At 38.0% G+C, this 25,724-nt stretch overlaps 1 long non-coding RNA gene across 1 annotated transcript in view; it reads right to left on the bottom strand.

The window, feature by feature from the left end:
* The window catches only part of LOC110405247, a 1,207,595-nt gene that overhangs the window by 774,092 nt on the left and 407,779 nt on the right, over positions 1-25,724 (bottom strand). Inside the window, exon 7 of the long non-coding RNA XR_002442765.1 lies at positions 13,867-13,917. This is a non-coding gene — a long non-coding RNA (uncharacterized LOC110405247). The remainder of the gene's footprint in view (positions 1-13,866; positions 13,918-25,724) is intronic.

The raw sequence follows: 25,724 nt of genomic DNA on the forward strand, positions 1-25,724 counted from the left end.
TACAAGTTAATCTTCTTCCTTTTGTTTCTCTGCTGCACATTAGCAAACAATTTCTTTGCTACTGTAATGGCTAAGTGATGGTATAACTTCTAAGTGCTTATCAGGCAGAGGGTTATAAACACAAAAACTTGAGCATGCTCTGTAGAACTCCATAGCTTAGTTCACTTTAGCGGTATATGACTTCCGTGTTTTATCTCTTCTCTTAAATGCTGACAGAATCATCATATTCTCAAAGCATATACTACCCATCAAGCATATGGATGAAAATTGGTAGCTGATGAAGTTGGGAAATTAGATTCCAAGCATGAGTGACAGAAAAAAAGAACAATCATACAAACAAATGTTACGTAAGTCAATTCTTAGAAAAATAGGTTATTAGATCCAGACTTTCATTAGCTTCAATAGACCCTGGACTCAAATTAGTTGTCAGTTTAAGCACTCTTGATAAAGAAAGTACACAGTTTGACCAATTGTATATGAAGTACGCTATTAAACAAGAGTGTTTATCCAAAAAATACCAAGGATCTGAAGAATGAAGAGTCACTACAAAATATCAGCAATAAGGACGTGGAGAAAAACACGGATAAGGTGAAAATAAGAAGAGCTAGAAGAAGAGGTAGAAGTACAATAGGAAGATCAATAAAAAGCAAGCAAGATAATTAAATATAATCAGTCATAATGTAACTATATTGAATATGCAGAAGAGAACTGATATCACTGTGACTTCTCAGTCCATGGGGAGTTATGAAATATGTACTGGGGACAGCAAGATCAGAGACTTCTACAATAAAGTCTCTACAAGCACTTTAAGATTTGTGTTACTCTACTGTATCTTTCTATTAAAAAAAAAAAAGACTATTCAAAAAAAATTTTTCACAAAGTTTCCAAAAAGAACCCCAAATCTACAAAACATGACCAAATGACAAGACATGAACAACCGAAATCTAAACTATTTTACCTGTAAAATCTTATTTTTTTCTACTCAACTGTGCACCAATTATCTACTATGTTTTTCAGATGCAATTGTGCATTTCTAATGAAACTAGCATAAAGAACATGTCAAAGAGTTTGCTTCTCTCCTTGGTAATTGCCCACAAAGAACGGGTGATTTGACTCTTTCTGCCTCCATTCGTCTGTTTTGTGGTGCTGTCTTGTTTCTCTAAACTATGGAAAATTAATGAATTTATTTACTCAGAGTAACGGGAAAGTGTTTTTCATGGAAAAAATTAATTCAGTCATAAACTTCAGACTGCTGTTTTTAAAACACTCTGTATTCAGTCTGCCATTTCACACACCAGGCCACTAACATAGCAGCTTCTCTGCTCCACCATTTTATTTTTGGCCTCCATGTACCACAGGAGAAAGTTTGTTATAACTTCTACTTGCTTCTTTTGTAATTGAATACAGAGCACTACATCTTTTTTTCATTTTTTTTGGAAACAACAGCACTGGATTATATTAGTTAGATGGAGGTTGATTGATGTCATCAGTACTAATTAATTATATAAATGTTTCTGTGTCAGGTTCCCTCAGCTAATACTATGATAACGAAATGAAGTGTCAGAAAGGACCATTTTCTTTTATTTTCAAGGTTAAGATGTCAATTACACTTTCACATAAATCCATTGGACAGGAGGAAGACTCTCTGAAGGAAGTCTTCTAATTGTGTTCATTACTTTTACCAGCATAAACCATATTAACAAAACGCAGGGCAACAATCTTCAGAAGCGAACAGGAAGCATAAAACAGCTGCTTATCGTCATTGTGGGATATGTGGGAAGCTGCAGACCTATTTGTGTATTTACATCAACAGTGATGTAACCTATTTCTGTTAGCCAGTGTCAACCAATATTCTGCAGAGGTGACCAAAAGTATCACTCATGTTCCATCTGTTTTTGCAATTAAAATGTTTTGCTAATCTACACTGAGTGCAGCTGATCTCCACGTTGGGTGAACGCTAAGTGGCTTTATTGCTATGTCTCATTCAGATTTTTCCTTTACAAGAGACAACTTTCAACAAGGACATAAGTCAACAGGAAAGTCCTAAGAATAAGATGGATGAACAGATTACAGATCATGCAAACAATTTTCCTCACCAGTTCAAAGTATTCATTAACAAAAATCCTGCAAGAATCCAATAGTCTGGGAGCGTATGCACATAACAAACAAGTTTAATTTAGAATTAGTCCCTTTACTATATACAAAAGCAGTCTCAATAGTCCTTCTCATCTGCTCATTTTAGAGCTTCTTGGGAAGATTTCACACACTGGGAGAAGCATTCAACAAAATCCAAAAATAAATGCAAGACAAATCCTTAATGTCTAACCCTAAGACGATGTTTAATTGTCTAACTTTTGTTGAAACCAGCAACTGAAGAGCAGTCAGATGTCCAAGTACTTTGGCAGTGTGAGGCTCATATTACCGTAGGGTTCTCTGATGAAAGTGGAGGCCTGGGTTCTGCCAGCATTCCTCTGTTTGCTTCCAGCAGGCATAAGCCTGGCTAAGCATTCTGCAGCACCTGCCTGCCATGCAGGTCTAAGGTCTGTTCTTTACTACTCATCTTGGTAAAGGTTTCATAGAGGCCAACAGAATATTTTTAATGGCAAAAAACTCAACAACTCTGGAAATAGCGTCTCAGAAGATACTGCTAATATAGCCACACACGTTAGATTATTCTTCTGTATATTTACCTCTAGGAGAGCAAGCTCTTCAACCAGTTCTTCTAGGAATCTAAGATCACACGAAATAGAAAGATTAACGTTCTTCCCTTCATAAAAGAAGCAGCTGACTTCACAACTTCTGCCTTTCTGTAAAGTACAAGCAGTATGATAAATATTATACCTTCTCCTATTTCTGTAAGGATGGACAGCTTATTTCGAGTTTTATAAGTGACAGGTGACAAAAGCTTATTTCAATAGAACTGTTTACTGTAAAACCCTAACAGTATCCCACAGCACTAGAAGATACAAGCAGAAGGTTATTCTGAAAGATGTGCATGAAATTCATTACAAATGTATTTGCATTTATTACAGAAGTATGGTCACGTATCACATAGAAATGTTCTTTCTCTCTACCACGGTTCTAACAGTGACACTGAAACATGAACATTTTGGGACTTGCTTTACACTGTCTGCCCCATACACCTAAATTTACCTGTTACACTAAGAGGTCAAATAAAATACACTTTAGTAATATAACCACCTCTTAATAAATAATAAATTTAAACTTTTGAAAAAATTGCAGCTAATAAAGATGTAATATGTGCAAATAGGAAAATCTCACTAGACAGTGTAGACTGAGTGTTTAAAAAAAAGGAAAAGAATACAGAAGCTCTCACCTGACTATAGTCACTACTGTAAGAGCAATACAAAATAAATAAATCAGAAGGTGCGATCAGATGTTCACTTTGGAAACAGCCACTTCACCAACTGTCACTGTGGCTTCTTCCAGAGAGCTGGAGCACTGCATCATGCCAGTACGTCCCATTCATTTCAGTAGAGTCACTGCGTTACACTACCCTCCTGAGGAAAGCTGTGTAAATATCAGTCCCCGGCCTTAGCACATGGCCAATCACATACTGCTAACACAAACACCATGTTCTGGAGCACACATTAGCAGTAAAGAAAGCTGAGTGCTACACCTCCTTCTCATGAGCCGTTTGAAAAAACAAACAAACAAAAAAACTGTTGACCATTTATAAATGGGAGCCCTATGACTGCATATTTGAAGGCTGAATTCCACTGGATAGAATAGAGATTATATGCAATTACAGGTTACTTCATAATAATATTTACCACTTTTCTCTTACTAAAAATATTGGTATTTGGGATATTATTTGCTCCAGATACTAAAAACAAGTCATGACCTTCCTAGTTTTTTAGACTTTGTCATTACTTTTTGATTAGAATTCAGCTGACAATACAAACCACAATCGAAAGTACACTCAGATCTTGCAATACAGGGAAGTTAAAGAGTGGAAAATAAACAAAAAAGTAATAGAAGAAACTCCCTAGCTTTTGAGAGAAGAAAATAGAAAATGCACACATACAACTCTTGGAGAAAAAAAAAAGGCTAATATTACACAATGTTATATAGTTTTTCTGCCATTCAAGCAGTCACATTTCTGTCCAGTGCTGTTCTTTGATTTTCTAACCATCCCACAGATGGTTCTCTGAGATGACCATTTTAGGAATTAAGAATTCACAGGGATATTACTGCTTATTACACTTCTGAGATTAGATAGGATTGAGAGAAACTATCACAGTATACTGTAAAAAACAACAAACTACTAAAACTACAGCATCTCGCTTGTAAATTTGTGATCTTCAAGATGTGTTTTTGTACATATGCCTTGTTTTTCAGAAGGCACCAAGAAAGCAGAAAAGGAAATCAGAAGTGTTTTCGCTACTGGAGTAGATTTTAATATGCAAGAGCTTCTCTAGCAAAAGTATACATATATCTACGTGTAAGTATCTACAATAAATATCCACACCAAATGTTAACTTCTTCTCAATATCTTAGCCCTCCAGCTTGTTCTAATAGAGCTATGAAGTGAGTGCAGAATCAAGGTGTGAATGAAAGAGAAAAAAGGAAAGACAAGTATTTTCACTTTTGTATTTGTATTAAAAACTAAAACTTTTTAGTGTTACTACCTACAGGACTGTAAAAACAGGAGTTTTGCCTAGAGGCTGACAAGCTGAATATACTCCTTGTTTTACTTTATTTATTAATTTACAGCTTGAAGTGGGGAGCAGTTAAGTAGTACAACTCATAAACCTTACTAATTTCTCCCCTGTATAGCTGAATCTAATGGCGTATTTTCATCCTTAACAGGAAAATTAGTGGGAGGGATCATATTTACTTCATTCTTTGCATTTGGAAGTGCACAGACACCATGTTCAAAGTGCAGCTGTTATTATCCAACTGTGAAATAATACTGATATTTTTAAAATTATCTTGATTTCAAGTGATTGATTACAAGAGTAAGCCTGTTGAAAAGGAAACTAACCAAAATGTCCTTACATAAATAAGGACATAGGACGTCCTTTTGTCTTGCTCTCAGTATTTCCAGAGAGATATAAAAAATGCTGAGCTGTCCTATTGCTGATAAGGCTGAAACAGAGGAATCTCCATGCAATACAACTAGGTTCGCCATTATGCTTCTAGATTTGCAAAACTGTCACAGAAATGTCAGTGCAGATTACTACATGCCATAATCACATCTTCCTCCCTATTTCTCCATTTGCTGACATTGAAAAATGATTTCTTAATGTCATTAGTACACTTGGAAACCAGCGCAGAACCAAACAAATGAGAAAATGTTTAGTATTTGTTAAAGGATCCACTTGTCAAACACCACAGCATCTAAAAGTTACACTTTCTGTGCCCATGAAAATGTGCACAGTTCTCAGTGTACCACAGGCTTTCCTTGCTGTAGCAGAGCAGTTCAATAAGCAGCTGCCTCTCCATACAAAGCGTGCACTTCAGAGCAGCTATTTGCGCAGCTCTGGTGGCTATACCCAGCTCAGGCAGCCACCATCAGTGCAGGCTGGTGGACACAGTGGAAGATTTCTTTTGTGTATTTGTTGTTTTCTTGAAGTACATTTATTAGATATTGTTTTTACTTCCTCATCTGAGATAGAACAATACTAGAGTTTATCTTCAGCTAAATTCATAAGTCTGTTGAGTTCATTTCTCCTACAGCTCGCATTTACATCATCACTTACTGGACAAGATGCCCACCTGTGATTGCCCACGTTGCTCTATATGCCTTTCCTCCGCAAAGGTCACTGTATGAATGCAGCACTCATCCAAATTGATTTATCTGCACCTATTCTGTCTTCTGATGTTTCAGTACTGGTTTCATACACCTACTCCTTGAGTTCATTGGCAACCAATAAATGCTGCAGTATACTCAAAAGCTCCTACAGATGCCAAAAGACCTTGAACAAAAAAACTGAACCAGAATGTTTTTTTTTCTGAAGTGCAAACTGTGGAGAAGCAAAGTAATTTATTTTCTTGTATTGACCAATTTGACACTAAGCTAAAAATGAAAGATTTGCAGTAAATGTCCATTTTAATTAGAAATGGACGCTACAGATTGTAACTTGCTTTCTGTACTCATGGCTGTTAATGTTTGCATCCCTCCAGAAAGGGAGGTGCAAAAAGTACCTCTCTTCTTGGAGATATTAAAATCCAGAGGGAGAAGGCCCTGGACAGCCCTCTGTAATGTCAGCATCAGTCCTGAGAGCAGCAGAGGACTCAGCAAGACAGGCTGCACAGGTTCCTGCTGCCACAGTGCCTGGGCAGCCGCCCAGCCCCAGCCAGTGCTGAAACACCAGGACAACCCCAACAACTGGCATCACAGCAAGTCAGGCAACACAAGGGGAAGGCTGCTCAGCCTCCAGCCTGTGCTTCTAGACAACAAGACCTTCATAAGGAAAACTGCTGAACACCGCAGACAAAAAAGGAATATACCAGGGACTCTGCTTACAAAAAAAACCAAAAACCCTGCCGGTGGTCTTGTTTTTTTTTTTTTTTTTTTCCCCTCACTTCCTTATGGTACGCTGAGTGCATCTCCTCAAAGAAAATGGGTGATCTGACCAACTGACAATGGATGGTATTTTGAGTCCGAATGAAAAACTGGATGCTATGGTTAAAATACTATAACTTGAAGGACTAATTAATATTTGGAAAGGGTAAGCATTTTTTTTTTTAAGGTTCAGTGCTCAGCTACTCATTAAGCACAAAATTGCATCTTCAGTAATTGCTTGTAAAAGCTGAAAAAAAATGGTAAACATTTTTGTAGTACAAGCAAGAGTACACTGCAAAGCAGGATATGAGATTCTCTCTTATTTAGAAAAAGAAACAGGAAAAAGTTGAGACAACTATGCAAGGCTTAAGCTCTTCTAGAGTTCCTTAAGATCTTGGTCTTTTTTTGTAGATTCCCTAGCTGAGGGACAGCGCACATAAATGCAGACCAACAGCTACAAATTTATTGCAGGACTTAGATGAGGAGAAAAGGAACCTCAACGTCTTCCCTCACTGTGAGCAGTGGAAGGAGCTCTCCTCCACGCAGCCATCCCAGCCTCTGGGCAATGCCAAGGCCTGGCACCCACGTAGAGAGCCCAGGGTCAGGCAGGCAGAAGGGTACTTCCAGCAGGGCAGGCACTAGCACTAGCAGGCAGAAGGGCTCTAGCTGGTGGGGAGGCAAAGTACCTTGCTCAGTGTCCCAGGTAGAAGCTCTACATCCACATTTCTAACAGTGCTTAACTGCAAGAGTTGAGAACCATTCCCAAGAGAGCAGAGACAGAATTCAAAGATAAGCTTTTGATACAGCCAGCCAGCATATTTGCATGCAAATCATCTCAATCAAAGCTGATTATCTACTTGTATGTATAAAATAATTCCCATTTCCTCAGAAGACATTTTGAAAAAAATATTAATTTCACTATGAAATATCCTGTTCCAGAGGGATTTTTGGCTATAAAAACAAAGTGACCTTTCATATTAACATTGATTCAAAATGATATTTTTATTTCATTTTGAAATGTCATTTTGTTTCTTTTTTTTAAACTACCAAACCAAAATGAAATGACATTTTAACTTTAAATTCAATGAGAAGGACTATGTATTCAAATGCCAAACTGAAATAGGAGAGTCACTTCTCATTACATTATTTCTTTCCAGAACTTTAGAAACCTTTTTTTACCTCAAATTACTTGCAATTTCAAAATTTATATGAGGAAAATATTTATTTTTCCAGAAACAGCTGTTTTTGTTGTAATTTAAGTTTATCGATCCGAAGAACAATAAGGACATGGCACATTACAGGTAGGAATGGTATAAACTCCAGACTGACAGTTTCATCTCTTCACACATGATGCAATTAAAAAGCAAACAAACATAGAAAACCTCACCCACCGCTCTGCCTCCTCTTCAACAGGAAGATAAGGAAGAAATTCTAAACATTACCTACATTGAGAGGTGGACTTTTTTCTATCAAAGTGATAAACTTATTATGGTTTACATAACAGTATTACCTCTTCAGTGATGAAATATCACTGCATTTGATGTTTTTTTTTTTTTTTTTTAATTTTCATTAAACAAATGAAGCGAAGCTATGCCTGCAGGCTATTCCTTTCATATACATATTCTTACTGTTTTATGTGTTTTATACAATTTTTTCCCCCTAAACTAATCGAGCATATAGGAAACATAATCCACTGTCTATGTATGTCTACGCAGTGTAATTGATGCTAAAATAAAGTTTTAGGATTTAAAAAAGTAACCACACAATGGGGGCAATCATTAACGATGGGAGACCTTCACAGAATTCTGCCATCAAGGTAGAATTAACATCAATGTTCCTATTTGACTCAAATATTTCAACCTTGGAGCATTTTTCTACTTTAGAAAGGCCCAACGTGCCTACTGTACGCTTTGGGTATCAGGCACCTTAGAGCACAAAGCCAACTCACAGAGTTTTTAAATGCCACAACGCCTGAACTTCCAAGCAAAAGCTGTGCACTGCTGTGAGCAAAGCAGGAAGTAGGACTGGTTTAAGGCAAACCGGTTGACTTGTTCCTAACTACTGGAAAAGGTCTGCACACAACCTGGGCTTGTTTCCCTTTTGTTACTACAGCCCGCCCTAAAAAAAGGCTGCGAGCATTATTAATGCCTTTGGAGAAACAAAAAGCTCAGTGAGACAGAGTTTGCTCTCTTTCTGCGCGTGCTGCTGTTATTCCACGAGGCCGCAGAGAGGATTATCATTTTATCTCATGGAAAAAAAAATAGAATAAATGAATTATAAGAGAAGAGTGGGAAGTTGGGAAAAACTTCACTCCTGGAGAGCTAGCTCTCATACTGAATTCTTGCTGAGTTTCACTAACCCACGGTGAAAACTAGGTAGGGGAGAAAGAAGGGGAACAACCCAGGGAAGTGTCCTGTTGTGTACGTGGAGCCGGGCGCAGGGGCGGGCTGCTTCCCAGGGCAAGTGCCGGCATCGCCGCTGCCTCGGCACGTCCTCTCGCAGCCAGCCCCGCCGCCTCACGCTGCAGGATTAGGAACCACTCGCGCTGTAGTTTTAGAGCTGAATAACAGCGCGGCTAATCGAAATGATAACAACCACCACCTAACTGATAATTGCTCGTGTTCCTCAGGGAGGATGTGATCCATTATGAGCCATTATCACATCTTTCACAGCCCCCTTTGTTTAGCTCTTACAGGACTGTGATCATAAACGGTTTTAGCTCTTCATTTCCTTATTATTTCTCAAGGATTAAAGCAAATACTACTCACTCGATATCCCTTCTTTCCCCACTTTTAATTATTTCTTGAAAATTATTAGTATTTTCTTTTATCAGGAAGCATTTCTATGGAATTTAGTCATCAGAAATGATGAAAATCTTTCATTTTACATAAAGAACTCTGAAACTATGTCAGACTTTTTGAGATGGGATTTTCAAGAGACTAACGTTAGCAATACAAATCCTATTAAAATGCATTCACCCTGGACGATTTATAAAGCTGCCCATCAACACAGCATATGAAGATTATTTCTCTTAAAAAGGTTGAAAGTGCAAACCCTGTCCTGTCTGATGGTCGATACCCAAAAACCTTCTTGTAACTATGACCAGTAACTCACATTTTTCTTGGCAAAATCTCAAAACTAAAGGTAGCTGGGCAATTTCTGGCTCACAGAAGAGTGGCACACAGGCACTGCAGCTCTGTTCTAGTACCTGCCTCGCCCTGCAGAAACTGAGCTGCTTTTCTGAAAGGAATTCATTCATTCATTTCCTGCACAATTAAAGGAACCCAGTAAGTACTAGGCAGCCCTTGAGCTTCACATGCTATAGCTGATGAGACTCACCTACATATTTGCATCCAGCAGATCATGATAATTCCCTGGCTTTTAAATGTATGAAAATCCCCTTATAATAGGGTTTTTTCCTTCTTCCTGGTCCTAAAATAGGTAATCACTCACAAATAATGGGAAGGAAGCACTTCAAAATCAGTCTAATGAACAACACTGACAATGTTACTCATGGGAGATGCGGTGCAAGCTACAAGAAGTAGGTGTGCCTTGATGCACCATGCTGGAAGCTGCTCTTTTTGTACAGGTAAAGAAGTGTTCACCAGAGGAGGAATCTGAGCCTGGCTTCCAGCTTTGTAAAAAATTCCTCAGACTGCCCTGCTGACCCAGCAGGTATTTCCACTCGGAGCTGTCCTCTGTTTCAGCTCCTGTGATATAGCTCCCATAAGACATTCTGGTTCAGGGTACGCATTGCTACTTTCTCCATCAAACAGAGGCAGGGCACAAACCAGCCTCGTGTCCTGCTTCTGTAACACACCTGCCCCTTGCCAAGATGTGCACTGGGCTGATGCAGAAGCAATCACTGTTATTTTGTTGTCATTTCAGGGTAGAATTTTTAAAGTTTTTAGCTTTGGTTCAGTTTAATAACTCTCTGAAATGAGCACTAAAATTAATAGCTAACCTGTACAAAACCAATGATTTTTTTTCTAAAATTTCCATGGAAATTGTATCTTATTCACCAGTTCCAAATGAATGGAGTTGCATCAACCCTGATGTTTTAAGACAGGATTTTTTTTTTCTTCCACAAGAAAAAAAGAAAACAGTTTAAGACTATAAACACAAAACCATTAATTGTTTTATTTAGTGGAAGGGTGAACACCTATCTAAACAAACATCTGGACAAACAGGTGCTCTCTCACTCAACATCCTATTAATAATTCCACATTCTTCTCTTTCTCATTGATTCTAAATGATTTGTGATAGATTTAAATCACAGTGGTATAAAATGTCACTGGCTGATATCAACATTTATCTCTGAAGTATCCTAAGCATTTGGGTTTATCCTACGTCTTCAGCTTAAGTCCTGTCAAATACTGTGAGCTAAGTTCAGTCAATATTGGAGAGACTTCAAATCAATACCTGAGTAATGCAGAGGAGTATCAGTCATTTGGCAGGTGATACTTCACTCTGTCATTTCAAAGTACAGTCTCCATCGTTAGTATTTGTTAGCTTGGCGTGGGTTGTTTGGTTTTTTGAGGGGTGGAAGGGGAAGGAGGAGGCTTGTTTGTTTGCTTTTGTTTTTTAAAAGGTAGAAAATTAGATCTCAACTCACGTCTGACAAAAATCTCCCCAGTTCTTTTTTTGCTAGAAGAGCATTACTGACCTATGCACATCGACCAAGTGCCAGTACTAATTCTCAGCTCCCTAAATTCTGAATGAAGCTTTGGTTGGATACAGTGATCATCAGAGAGCACACCACTAAACAGCTGCCATTTTCTGTTCCAGAGGTGAGCAACTAAACAAATTCAATAATTCTAGAAGAAGCAACTCCTTGAGGTGTTTTTTAAAAGTTATTTGAAATAAGTTATAAATGCTTTTCCCACTTCCGAGTGCATAAATGTAATTCCGCAGAATTCAAGATCAGGCACTGGGCCTAACTCTAAATGGGATATTCTATTGCCAAAGTTACAACACTGGGGAAAAAAAAGAAATGTCCAGTTTTCTATTTTCACTACATTCACTCACTGGATAAAGCTGAATCCTGTCCAAACTACTTAGAGTAAGAGCACAGTTCAGACTAGCATGATTACTAGCGAACTGTTTAATAAAATCTAGGTCCATAGAACTGTACTTTCATATGAATCATGGAATAATTCAGGTTGGAAAGACTTCAGGTCATCCCCAAATATGACAGAAGGGAGGCCTTCCCGCTGACTAAGTAGGCTGCAACACCAGTGGGGACACTAGAATTGGTTTGCATTTTTTGAATAAATCGTCTGAGTGTAATAGAAAATGGGCATTAAAATAGAGTTCAACCAACACAAGTCAACAAATGCAGTCATTAAAAAAATAAAATAAATGGAAACACCTTTCTCCTATGTTGACAAATTAGAAAGAAATAGAATTTCTGCTGTCACTAGCTCAGGAAAAATGAAAAAGCTGGACCCTCCAACCTGCACAACTAAAATTATCAGGTCTTGCTTAGGGTCAGCATCCAATTTCTCCATTTCTGAACACATGAAAAAGCTTCTATAGACCCAGAAAATAAAAAAAATGCATTTTGAAATTGAGTAGTACGTATTAATTCTCTCCATATATTTCAATTGCAGCCCTTTCAATTTAATAGATAGCATGCTATTTCTTATAAATATTTCCATTAAGAGCCCACCACTATCAGTTTTGAACTCCTCTACTTCAGATTTAATTTACTAATATATTGAAGTGCTGGTGCATAATTGTCAAGGGTTTTTTGGGGGTGGTGATGTGTCTGAAGTGATTTCACATGCTATGCACTTGTGATCTACACTGATGTATGCAGGCACGTATTTAGGAGGGGATAGTTCACCTCTGTAAGCATAACTCCCTTTTAAGTTATGAATTCAAGAATTGTTCCCTTCATGGAGAATGGCACACATGCTTCGTAGCTATTTGATGTGGGCTTCCGTGAGCCATGATAGCCAACTAGTACTGAAGTATTCCATTTATAAGCAAACAGTAGTCAAAAGGAAGAGATGCATACTATTTCAGAATCCTTTACACTGTTTTAAGAACTTGAATCTGTAGCTTTTTTCCCCTCTACATTTTGAAAATCATCAGTAGAAAATAAATACATAAAACCACACATCCAGAACATACTAGTAATTCTAAGATTCATAAGATGTGAATTTTCAACCCAACTCCATTAAATAAACAAAATTATCAGAATTGGTAAAATACACTGAAGTACATCTGCTGAGTGGTTCAGTGCTGTGTTGGAAGCTATAACTTGTCTTACAGAAAAGGAATTCAGCTAAGTATGACGGCTACACACTCAACGGCAGTTTTGTGGTGATGTTTTGTCTGTATAACAGTGGATTCTGCTATTCAAGCAAGTTATTCTTCTGATTCAAGCAACTGAAAGAGTTGAATCTCTGCTATGTGGATTAAATCGTATTTTTTTTTTCCATATGTGATTTTTTAGCATTTGAAAATCAAATAGTAACAAAAAATAGAAAGTATCAGAATGGCAACAAATACAACCCTTTACTCTGAATGGCCAAACAAAGCTCAGTCTGTTGCAGGGTCACCCATTACTTATTTTCCCTCAGTCAGACACAAAATTTCCTTGCCAGCTTCTTGCTCTCCAGAGCAAGAAAAAAGTGAATGGACAGATCCTGGTATACCAGTACTTCATTTCCACATTACCTTAATCCTGAAGTGCTATTTGCTGCTGAGCCACGGCCAAGCGCAACAACAACATTCTTCACTAGCACATAAAGTTTATTGCACAAAACACAGAAAGCAAAATATGACATAATTACTTCCAAATCTATTCTAAGTGTAAGATGTAATTTCTCAAGAACCAGAAATATAACACACTCCTGGAAAGAGAAAGGATCAGACATTACTGAAAAATCCCTGTAGAATGTTCTTTAAATGGCAACATGGAGTAGAGTTAGCGAGGAGTCTCATATCTTTTCCTTTTCCACCGCAAATTCATTACTATATTTGGTTTGCTAGGGCAACACGCTCAAATTTGACACCACTAATGATGTCAAAAACTTCACAGAATGAACAAAAGCACAAAAGGATAAAGAACAGGTAGATCTTGGAACCCCTGGATTTCACATGCCTCATGCTGCTTGTAACTGTCTGACATACTGACTGCAGAAAGATTTATGGAATTGTTCATGAAGTTGCAGAATAAATTCAGAAAGTAGAGGAGATGAAAACAAAGGAATCAAAGGAGATGGGACTGTTAAATGCAGTTACTGAAAATGAAAACATCTGAATGTGTCAGATGTCAGAGAATTACATTTTATAATACAAGTAAATTAATCAGATATTCTTACCAGAAGGAGTGCTTTTTGATGTACTCTGACGTGAAGTAGCTAACTTTTCACCTGAAAGAGCATAAAATAGAGAGTACATCAGGAAACGGGATGCAGAAATGACCAGTCGCAACTGAAGTGATTCAGATTGTTTATGTAGCATTAGAATGGATTCATTCAGGAATAAGAATGCTTATTAATGATGCTATTTCTTTTTTTGTAACAATCTTATTCCATAACAGTATTTTTCCATCAAGTTCATGGGAAGGCAGACATTTTCAGAAGGGCAGAGCAGCTATATTGCCTGCTTATTTGCTGTTTCTGCTGCAGAGAATCTAGGATTGCAGCTGTGGACATAAAGCAGCTTGTGTTAATAACATACAGGCATAGGAAATGATAGAAGTTAAAAAAACAACCCCAAACAAATGTTTTTACACTAGGGAGTTTTAGGTGTTGAGAATTGGGGGGGGGGGGGGGGGGGGCAGGAAATCTCTAGACTTGATTTAATCTGACAAGAATTTACATTCATATTCTAAACTTGTCTGGCTAGTTTAAAGCACTGACCAATTCAGCATTAATGCAGACAAGAGACGTGTTTCCCCATCATACTAGGCTGTATGGCCATGCAATAACAACATGTAACCTGCAAGTAGAAAACCTTATGGTTTGGCTAGATACATTGGTGAGTTTGAGCACTCTCAGTGATTGGAATCCCCATAGCTGTTCTCCAATTGTTTCTTAAAAAGGATGTTTGGGCAAGAGACTGTTTCATGGTCACCAGAAATTGACCTTTTGTTATCGTGTCCATCGCAAGGTAACAGCTTTCATTATGAAATGGCCCAGTTGTTCTGTCCTAGCAACAAATTTAATGAAGCAGTCACATGTATTAATGGAGCATTATACTAGGGTTCACGTGCTGCCCTCACTAACCGGAGGCTGTTCGGTTGCTCCATAAGGTAGGTCAGAAACAAGTTCTTTATGTCCATATTTTCCTTCCACAGTAACAGCCAATTCTTCTCATGCCAAAGCCTTTCTGTGTTTGACTGACTGCACTAACTCGATCAAGACATGTGTCTTCTCTTCAAGCCCTATGACAAGCCACTCGTGAAAGCTACTTCTGCATGCTAAGCAGTAACTGAATGCAGAACAATTGTATTTATTTATTTAAGGCAATCCCAGACACCGGTAACATTTCTCAGCAGTAGCTGAGGATTCCTAGTTCCATTTTTCTGTTGCTCATCTTAGCCCGCTTGCTAACACAATTTTCACACCTCTGTGCAAGTCACTTGCACACACTTCAGGACTGACTCTCACTCTACCACCACCTGTCAAGCTTTTGACTCATTCTCTTTCCAGACCTAGATCATTACTGATTAAACAGAAGAAAAAAACTTAACTGGCCTCTCTATGCCTTTCTACTGTATATGTAAAGATGTAGAAAATTTCCAATAAGATGCCCACAGTTTACCATAATCATTCATATTGCTGTTCCTGTGGATCTCTCCGATGCTCCAGTGCTGCCTTACATCCCACTGAACACAAACGAAGTGACAGATTTACCAGCTCTGTCCTTTTATTTTCATATGTGACAGCATTACGCTACAAGCTGCATTATACATTAAATAGCATGACAATACAATAGGCAAGGCGTACGTTTCAAAGAAAAATGAGTATCCTTCAAGTTTATCTGATGGCAGTTAGCTTTTGTTATCACTGCAGAAAACATGACATTCTAGTACAGGAGCTTACAGCACAAACCATTAAGTGAAATTGGAAGTGAAAAAAGTTCCTGACCCTGGAAACACTGTTTCTTAGCCCATGACTGTTTTGCAAAGAAGATACTTTTAAAGTTCACACTGACACACACATCTCATTCCCAAAAGAGAACTGAACCCCTGAAGAACAATCAGCTTTTTTATTTTACATGTTTTTAATGCACAATTCAGAACTATGATCTACATTGCGGTAACCTAACACCAGATTTCACAGAATTATTATCATCATGAAAATTTTATTCCATACCTTATTTTGGGAACAGACCAAAGCATGAAAGCCTTGAGCTATTATACTGAATTGCCGGTATTTTTCACACAAAGCCTGTACCCTGAACCAATCTTCACTTCGAAAAATTAACGAATATAAACCCCTAGTTAAATGTGTGTCAAAAAGATGACCTCAGTACACAGAGAGCACAATTACAAATAACTGTTACTAAAGGTATCATTCACATCTCAGTTCTCAGCTGAAACTTCTCCAGAAAAAAAATTAGATGAAAAACCTACACTCTTGGTACAAACAAATCTCTCAATTTCCAGAAATGTTTTTCATGCTCCAGCTACAGAGGGAAATAATTTATTTGAATTACTCAAGGATAAAATCAAGTCAGCCACAAACTGACTAGTGCATAGATGCATTAATCCCTGGTATTTCTAAACCTCCATCACTAATGAGATCAACAACATAAAGATAAGTGTGGTATTTCTTTCCCTAAAAGAATACTCAAACTTTGGGAAGGAAGCTTAGCTTCTAAAAATAGGCTTTTTCTTTTTTTTCTTTCAAGCTCTTTAGGATACCTCACACAACAGTAGGTGTGGGAAATACAGAAGATCAGTAGGGGGGTTTTTGACACATTGCTTCGCAGAGCCTTTTGTTAATAGATTATTTTATTCAATAACAGTATAATTATTTTTTTTTTAGTCTGTTGAAGCAGAGAAATTACTATTGTTTGTGTTGGAGTTGAAAATGACAGGAAAGCCTGCTTTTGTGTGGCTTCAGTGGTGTGGAATACAGTAAAAGAATTAAATTCTGAAATGCTTCCTAACAGCTGCATGCATACTGTAGTTCTGTAAGTGAACATTGTATACGTATGAAAATAAAGACAGATATGCACCAGAAATTAAAATCATATGAAAATGAACTTTACAGTAGTCGATAGGTTTTCTAACTTACTAATAGGAAAAGACACACCATCTCTTGAAAGCCCAGCTAGGTTATACGAGTAACTTCAAGATAGAAGCACATTCTTCACAGAAATTATACAAAATGGACTTCCTCCCAGACAAACACGAAGCTCAAACTTTCCATGTTTCCTTGGAGAGAGGCTGAGAAACACAGCTGGTACCAAGTTTTCACCAGGCAGAGGTAAGGATCACACAATGTAATCGGGCTTCAGCCCTCTCAACATTAGATTTTGCTAAGATTTATACCACCAAGTTCAGTAGTGTTATTGTACCATCCTTGCTACTCGATGTTTTCTACTGCTGCTACTGATTAGCTTTCTAGGTCACTTAATTATTATACAAATAGTAACCGAACAGCTTTAGGACACATTTGGCCAAAGCAAAGCTTGGACTGGAGCCTCATTTCTTTACCAGGATGTGACTTGGTGGTCTTCTCTTACTCAGTTAGTTATTGGTTTGAGAATAACAGGTGACAGAAACACGGCACCATGAAAATCATGAGAAAGTAAAACCTCTACAGGCAGCAGTAAAAGCTCATTTATCCTCACCTGCGAGGACCAGAAGACAGCAATATGAAATTGAATTATGGAGGATGACAGCAAAACTTGTTTCTTCCATGAACTGAGATCTCCCAACTCAAGTTCCATGTTTCTCTGCAAGTAGCAGCACTTCATAATGTTTTCAGTGAGACAAATAATAAACTCCAGACTAAAATACAAAAACTAACGAAGAAAATATTTGCCTACATTAGCAAAATAGAATTTCAGCTGGCTAGTGAGCAGAAATCATAGTGCTGGCCCCAAACTCCAGAAGTTCTACTGAGACGGTGGTATCAGCCCTCCTCCAAAGCCTACTGGTTTGGTGGTAAGCATGCAGCAAGATGCCTCCACTCTCCACTGCAGGCGCCAGACACATAACCCCCACAATGGCAGCAGGAACTAAAAAACAAACCCAAACAAAACGGGACAAGTTTGGGATTTGTCTTCTGTCTGTATCTAAATGAGCTCTAAGTCATATTCTGAAAGTAATGCAGTATATCTGAATTTATCAGTAACTGCAGATGCCATCTAACTTTCTTCCCAGCTGCTCATCACAGAGTGCCTAACCACTCAGGGCTGCACATGTTCATTTTCCTGACTCCTCACAAAGTGTCACAGCAATATTTTTCCTGATTCTTTACTTTTGGCTGCTACTGCCTTGCCGTCTTCCCTCAGATGAAGTTTGAATACATCGACGGATTAGATAGCTTTGATAGAAGACTGAGGTTCCTCAAGGTAAAAAAAAAAAAAAAAAAAGTGTTTTCTCTGAAAGTTTCTTCTTTGACTCTTTCTTCCAATTATTTCAAAGGTTTTAATGCCAGCTTTTATCTTGACTGGACCAGGTCTAGGTACAGCTGGTTCTAGCTGCTTCCTTCAAGGAGCTCTGTGTCCTATGGATCTGCAAAAATTTGTTTTTAGAAGCAGTGCCAATCTGGTATGGACGACAAGGCAATTCAAGCAATGGCAGGATAGTGTCCATTAGAATGATTATGTAACGAAGCTCTAGTTCAGACAGTCATGCAAAAAAGGTCTCAATTCACAGAGTGGTCTTTTTACAGAGGACTGGAATCTAACTGTATCTAAAGAAGGCAATCTCATGAACAGACCTATCTCAATGCTAGAATTAGTAGTCTTTCAAATAATGGTCTCAGTGAAATCACTTCTCTACAGCAAGCACAAGAATACATTTTTACTTGACCAGTGCCAGAAAGACAGCTCTCTCATATTTGAGCATCAACTGACAATGCACCAGGAGTCAGCACTCACAACAGAAGCAAATGATAAAAACAACCTGAATAGCTCATTTGGGTGCTTTTCAGAAAGCACCTGCACACTCTACAGACTGGTAGGGGAAGGAGGCAAAACCATTGCCAGCATTGGAACAAGAATGCAGGTGTCATTAATAGATCGTTGATTCCAGATTATGAGAACTTCACCCGATCCGTGGGTCCTGTAGACCTGAGATTCATACGAAGAAGATCTCAAGGGCTCAAAATTGTGATTTTACCCACTGGCAGCTGAGCTTTGGCAACGTTAAGATACTAGTGTGAGCACTGAGCAGATAGTTTACAGGTAAATAAAACCTGAAGCTATTTTCAAAGGACACATTTTCATAGGATATAGACGACAGCACATTCTCTGGAGTCCTTCTTCCAGTCCTAACACTACAGTGGTATGCGTAAGATTTCCACAAAACTAATTTATTTCCATATTTGCTTTCACACAGTCAATCTTATTCACATCTCACTTTAATTTATGCCATTTTTAGGCATAAAAATCAAAACAGACAAATACTTTTCAATGTCAGACTATCAGCAGATCAAAGCAAAGACATTCAGAGTATAGCTGTACTGAAAGCAATTTAAAGTACTTGCAAGTCATTTGCCTCTTTTATAATACCTTTGAAAAAAAAATCAAGCAGCTTTTGTTTCTCATGTAAACAAATTTATGGTGTTAGTCACAATAACTCTAAAAATTAAGATTTAGTATTACAAAGTAGATTCAGTCATGTTTTGACTTCAAAGAAATATGTTAGAGGGATATTAGAGTTACCAGTTTTGTTTCCTATACACTGTCACCATCACTGGTGGGATCTTCATAAGGCTTCACATATTCTTCAGAAATTATTTCAGTTTTGTAGACAGATTTACGTTACTGAATGTTTTGAGTTTTCAAAATCCTGGTATGAACCAGACTTTTAAAAGAAATCTAAACATTTTCATGTAATGCTACACATATAGCAAAGGATGAAGTTTGTATGATATAAAAATGGTGCTTCAAGGAAGATACATTAGGGGAAAATATTTTAGCTTCTCTTTGGCTATTAAGTTTAATAACAATCAAATCAAACTTGAAACACAAACACTTCAGTCTACAGACTGTACACCAAACTCCAACAGTTCTAATTGGCATGGTGTCATGGAGGCAGACTAATAAGGTAACAAGGTATATGCATTTACTGTATACTGTCTTATGTCGGTTCAGGACTAATGAAACTAAAGTAAACTCAAAACAGCAATGGAAAAGGTTGCATTATGACTCAAATATTTATCAACAAAAAAAGCAGTCAAGTTTGATTTGATATACAGGAGAAGAAAGATTTTTTTCACAAATCCTATTCTTTAAGAGCTTCAAAGTGCCACATTTTTGATCTTTATATAAATGACCTTGATAAAATGAATAAATTGAACAAGAGTATCCCCTAGTGGTCAATGAAGGCAATATTTTCTATTTGCTTTAGATCTATTTGCTGTGGAGGTGCTTTGGAGATGCTTTGTTTGCCCCTCCACAGAATTCTGTCAAATGCTAAACCTGCACGGTGATATTGTACAAGTACCATACATTCAAGAAATATCATTGTTCTAATGTTTTATTACACATAACTTTTCCATCTCCACCAAGTTTTAAAACAACATCAAAGGTCTCAAAACAGTTCTATTAAACGTACAATTTTAATATTTGATCTTTTTACTGAAGGAAATGTGTCTGCCTTAAAATCTTACTCAGAATTTTTAAAGTCTATGAATTGAGTTCAGACAACTGCATTTGACCATGAAAAGAAGAAAACTGAGAAGATATTCTAAGTAGAAACAAAAGCTAAACCAAAGTGAAAAAAGTGAGGTAGCTCCATTCCCTAAAGGAAGCACAAATCCAAAAGGAAATTATCAGTGTAAATTCTACAGTGAAAAACAGATTGTTCTTGTAGTTCATTAAACCACTGAAGCCCTACATTACTACACTACCAGTATTCCAAAGTCCACAGGAGTTCCCCTTGCAGCTCAGTGAACTAAAGACTCCACTGACATAGAGCAAAAGCTGGTGCCAGCCCTAAGGAGCCTACTTGCTACATGTCACCATAGGTGTTATACTGAGCCTGGAGGATTTATATCACTAGGGGTAGAGAGGCTAGGACACGTGGGGTTTAACTGGGTAGTTCACACTGACTTCTGCCTTTAGACAGATTTCTGCCTCAAATTATACCAAAAAAATCTGAAGTGAAAGAAGGAAAGAAGGTAATTGCTTCCCCTCCCCCCCCCCCCGAATACACTGTTGCTATTTCTAACATTTTGAAAAGTTGTTCAAAACAGCTTTCATTTATTTTAAAAACAGTTATGGAACTTCAAGTTTAAAAAGACAAAGTCATTTGTGTGGTCCAGAAGATTATCAAGAAGAGATGGAGCACATTTGTACAGACAGTGCAGCTCCTGATTGCTGGCACTCACCAGCTCTGAACAAGGTGCCCAAGCACAACCTGGCCCATCCCGCTGACGAGGAAAGCTGGGTTCTGAAGGTGCCCTTCCACAGCAGTGGATGACAATACAACTTGCATGTTTTGCTTTAAAGCAAAACCTTTAATTCTCATTCCATATTGTTCTACTTGAGAAGAGTACATCTGTGAATTAAATACTTTAATTAATTTTCCTGTTTCATGCTTTGCATAAGAATTATATTGGAGTTATGTAACATTTTCTGTACCACATTTAAGCTGAACTACCTAGTCAACTGTTACAGAGGACTGGTCCTAGAGTGAGAGACCATTTACTTGGATGAACATGTTCTTCCCAGGTTCTAAAGAACCAGTACCGTGGACACAACAGGGCTAGAGAACACAAGCAAGGAAAAACATTGCTGCAGCCACGAGTAATGCTGCAGAGTAACTGCACTGACAAGAATAGGATTTGACTCCCTCTTACCACTGAGAAATAGTGCAAGTAAGCGGTATTTCAGAGAAGTATCGCTATTGCCACCCACCAGATAGTTTGATCTTAATTATGTAAGACCTTATGAATCCCAGAAGAGAAAGACACTAGTCACTCAATCTGGAACTCTAGAAGTAACAGACAACATCATTTTAATTGCCTTTTTTTTTCTGTGAATATTTATTGTTAATTAACAAGAGGTACATAAACTCCACAAGAAACTAAATGCTTTGCTGTTAGAAGCTAGTTACAGTGCCACTCATTAAATTCATAGTTCAGGAACCTTCAAGATGTTCATCTCTACTGTGATGCAAGTAATTATTTGCTACTTCTCTATTTGTTACAGATGAAGGAAATAACATTTTTCAGTAGCTCCTATGGAATTATGCTCTTTGTTCAATACCTTTAATGGACCGAAACACAACTTTTATTCAAAGCCAAGTAGAACTTGAAATGATTCCAAAACACTGCTAATTTACTGCAAATGATTCGCCGGGCCCAGTTACAAACTAGAGTAAACCCACCCTAGCTCACTATTCTTAATAGAGAGATGTATTTCCAGATACAATAGAAGATATCAGTTAAAGCATCTCAGCATACTTTCAGCATCTGACACGGGCAGAGGTACTGAGTGTTGCACAAGGCTATGACTGGCATGTCTTCCAGCATACCTGTTCCCTACATTAAGTGCAAAGTGGGCATACACAACAGGCAGCATTCTTAAGAGCCAAACTGAAACCTAGAACTCTATTCATTACAAACATTCCACATCTCTTCTCCATCCAAATTGATCTTGCCACACTGCTGGTATATGCACACACAGCACTTGTACAAGCTACTTAAAGTTTCCAGCTGCTAGAAGAGAGGATCATGCAACAACCTACCACTTTGTTCCCTGTTCTCTGCTGCTGCTTAGGCTGATGTAGGGAAGAAAAACAGAGTTCCTGCAAAGCACAGAAAAGTGTCAGGGGTTACAAAAAACTCCTCTTCCATTAGGGGCATAAGAGGAAGGCTTTGGGGTACAAATCCGGGGTCAAATTATTCTGGGTTGATAGAAGCTGCACATCTAGAAATCCATGCTGTGGCTGAATCTCACTTTCTGATCCCACTGGCAGTGATAAATCTACTACATCTGTAGCATTGCAGAATACACACCAAGGAGAGATTTAACAAATTAACACCAGAGATAGATAACACAAGAGAAGTTGAAATGAAGAATTAGAGTTTTATTTGGAAAAAAGAGCACAGTAGGTATTTTCTTTGCAATTCGACCCATGACTGTTTTTTCCTAAACCTTTGCCATTTCGGTTGTTTTGACTCCCTCGAAGTAAAGTTCAGTACTATGCCTCCAACCAAAATGGCTTTGCAGTATTTCTCCTGATGGTACCTGAAAGGTGCCAAATCCTGTGCACATTCATCCCACTACAACCAATGGCCCCAGCCACAGCTCATGCCAAGCACAAGCTTGATAAAGAGCAGCACGTAAGGGTTCCCCTGCATAATATGGAACGCCACACAAAGCGTGCAAGAAGGGCAAGCATCAGCTGCTTCAAATACCGCTGTCATCTTTCCAACACAATTCTCCCTATGCAAATGATGAATTACGCACTATTCATCTCTCAGTTGATTAAAAGCACTTGTCAATTAATTGCCAGCAAATAATGGCAATAAAATGAATCTGTACACACAAATATCTATATTCCCTGATAAGTGCATCAGAGTCTTTCCCTCACCTCTCATGAGTTACACGTATTGCTGCTGGAACCAGAATAACTTCAGAAAGGACACACAAGGAATCTCTAGTTCCCATTAGTTAATATTCAGCCTCCACGTCCTCTGCTAGATTGGTCCTCATCAATTCTTGGCCTCTTTTCTTGACTCTGAGATACAACAGAAAAGCCCACATCCCATACCCACAAGTACACTCCTGTTTGTGGAGAGTGATGAGAGTTATGTTCATGTAAGGTACTCATAAACGAATGGCATGAGACCAAGTAAGAATAACACAAGAAGCAGGTTACTAGAATTTCTTGGTAGTTCAGCATTTTGTGTGATGTGAATGAAGATCATTAATGACTTTCAATTTTAAGTTTCAGTTATTTACTATCTTGAAATACCTCATGGCAGGGATATCTAATTTTGACTGAAAAGAACGAGGAAGTGCCTGTCAGACAGCATGGGAACAACAGCATCACCATCATCTCATGCAGCAGCAGTCCACAGTCATAGAAATATTCAATTCCAACTCTCCAAAAAATAAAGCAAGCCAACCTCCCACTAATATTAGTAGTTTTACAAACATTAGTTGAAAATGATTTTTTCTTTGTCATGCCTTAACTGCATGTTACTCTTCTGGTCTTGTTTCCTTCACTCATTTACAGGCCAAATGCAGTGGGGAGGCTGACAATGAACTTAAACTGTTTAGGTCAGGTTGATCAGTTGCTTTATAAGTCTGCAACCTTGTGCAAAGTGTTTTTAGCAGGTTTTACCAGGAAAGATGACCTTAAAAATAACATTGAGGTTATTTCAGCCCACTGAGTCACTGTTTATTTATAACTACTGTAAATACCTAACCTTCCTTCTTAAAGGTTGATGCATTAGCACAATTTAAATGAATATGAAAGCATTTTGTCTCTAATTGATCTCAAGGATCACTAGAAATATTACACAATTAAACAATATAGTATCTCACGCAAATTTAAAACAAGAAAGCATTATCTCACAATAGCTCTACCTGAAAGGAAATGATGCCAGGCGCTTTTAACTCTTGGTTTATCACAACTTGAGACTAGACATGACTTTCAGTCATTTTGTTTTCATTTTTAGGATTTTTTTTTAAACTAGTTTTTATGAGATATTCCTGAGAATAAAAATTTCAACACTAGTGAAGTGATAAACTTCCCCATCTGAAGAGTAACAAGTTCTCCTGTGACTGTCATTTACAAACATGCTGATAGTCTTAATGCAAGTAAGAGAACAATACTAAATCCAAAGGTATTGCTGCCTCCACTAGCCACAATTAAACTGGCTGAGGAACCAGCGGCAGCTGATCTATGATAGCAGACAATTTATGCTACAGGATTTATCATCTTTGAAACATTTTGCAGCTCCTGTCGAGCTCTGTTCTGCCCAAGAGCCTTATTCATAGCTAGCAGGTGTATCTGACTGTACTATACCCACTGCTTTCCTCCTGTGGGTTGCCAGAAGGGCCCTAGAACAGGCACAGTAGCTCTCAATACCTACTACAAAATACTTAGCACAGAGTGGCACTGACTAGGTCATGGACGCACCATTCATGAAAAAAATAATTGAACTGAAAGAGAATCATGGTACACCAATAGAGTTTCTTTTTTCTTTTTGAAAAAATCAGATTCCAAGGATCCCAGATTCCAGTGCCTCAGTGCTGCATAAAATGCATATTCAGATTTGATGTTGCCTACAAGTTCTCACAGCCATCATCAGTTACTGATCTTGCTTTTTCAAGTTCACAGCTGCTTCCTGCAGTACCATTTTTGCCAAACCTTGCTACATTGAAGAGCAAAGCTGCCTAGCTCTCCCAGCTCTGGGGAGGAATCCCTTCTCACATTCAGCATGTTTACTTCCATGTTGAGTTGTAATGCGATCATTACTCATACTAATTGCATTATTTTTATCATGATATAACAAATTGCATCTAGAAGTTTAAATAGATGGTCACAATGTGTAGCCAATTTTACTGATGTTTCAGATACAAAAATCTAAGCTGCGCTTCAGTGTAAAATTGAGTTCCTCTTCTTTGATACCATCTGTGATCATATCTGCAGGTGTTAATTACTCTTTTGATAAGACCAAAACTAATCCCATTAAGGCTAACAGTAGGAATGCAGACTACTGCAACTTATTACCAAGGTCCCAAAGTGTAAAAAGATACCTTGTCCCCTTTTTACTCTCCAAATAAAATGGTTTAACATCAGCACAGTGTCCAATTCCCAAAGGACATTATTAACTCAGGCCTGCAGCATTAAATAAGTCAGATACCAGGTGAGACAGAATTAGAATAGACAAATTAATCAGAGGATGCATAGTACAATATTCAGCTGAACCTACCTACATTCATATTACTTCCAGAATTTAGAGAAAAGTTGCAGTCTAGTGACAAATTCACTTTCTTCTGCACAGGCCAGGAGTTAGTTGACAAATGT

Source organism: Numida meleagris, chromosome 12 (genome assembly GCF_002078875.1).
Source record: "Numida meleagris isolate 19003 breed g44 Domestic line chromosome 12, NumMel1.0, whole genome shotgun sequence".
Classification (NCBI taxonomy): Eukaryota; Metazoa; Chordata; class Aves; order Galliformes; family Numididae; genus Numida; species Numida meleagris.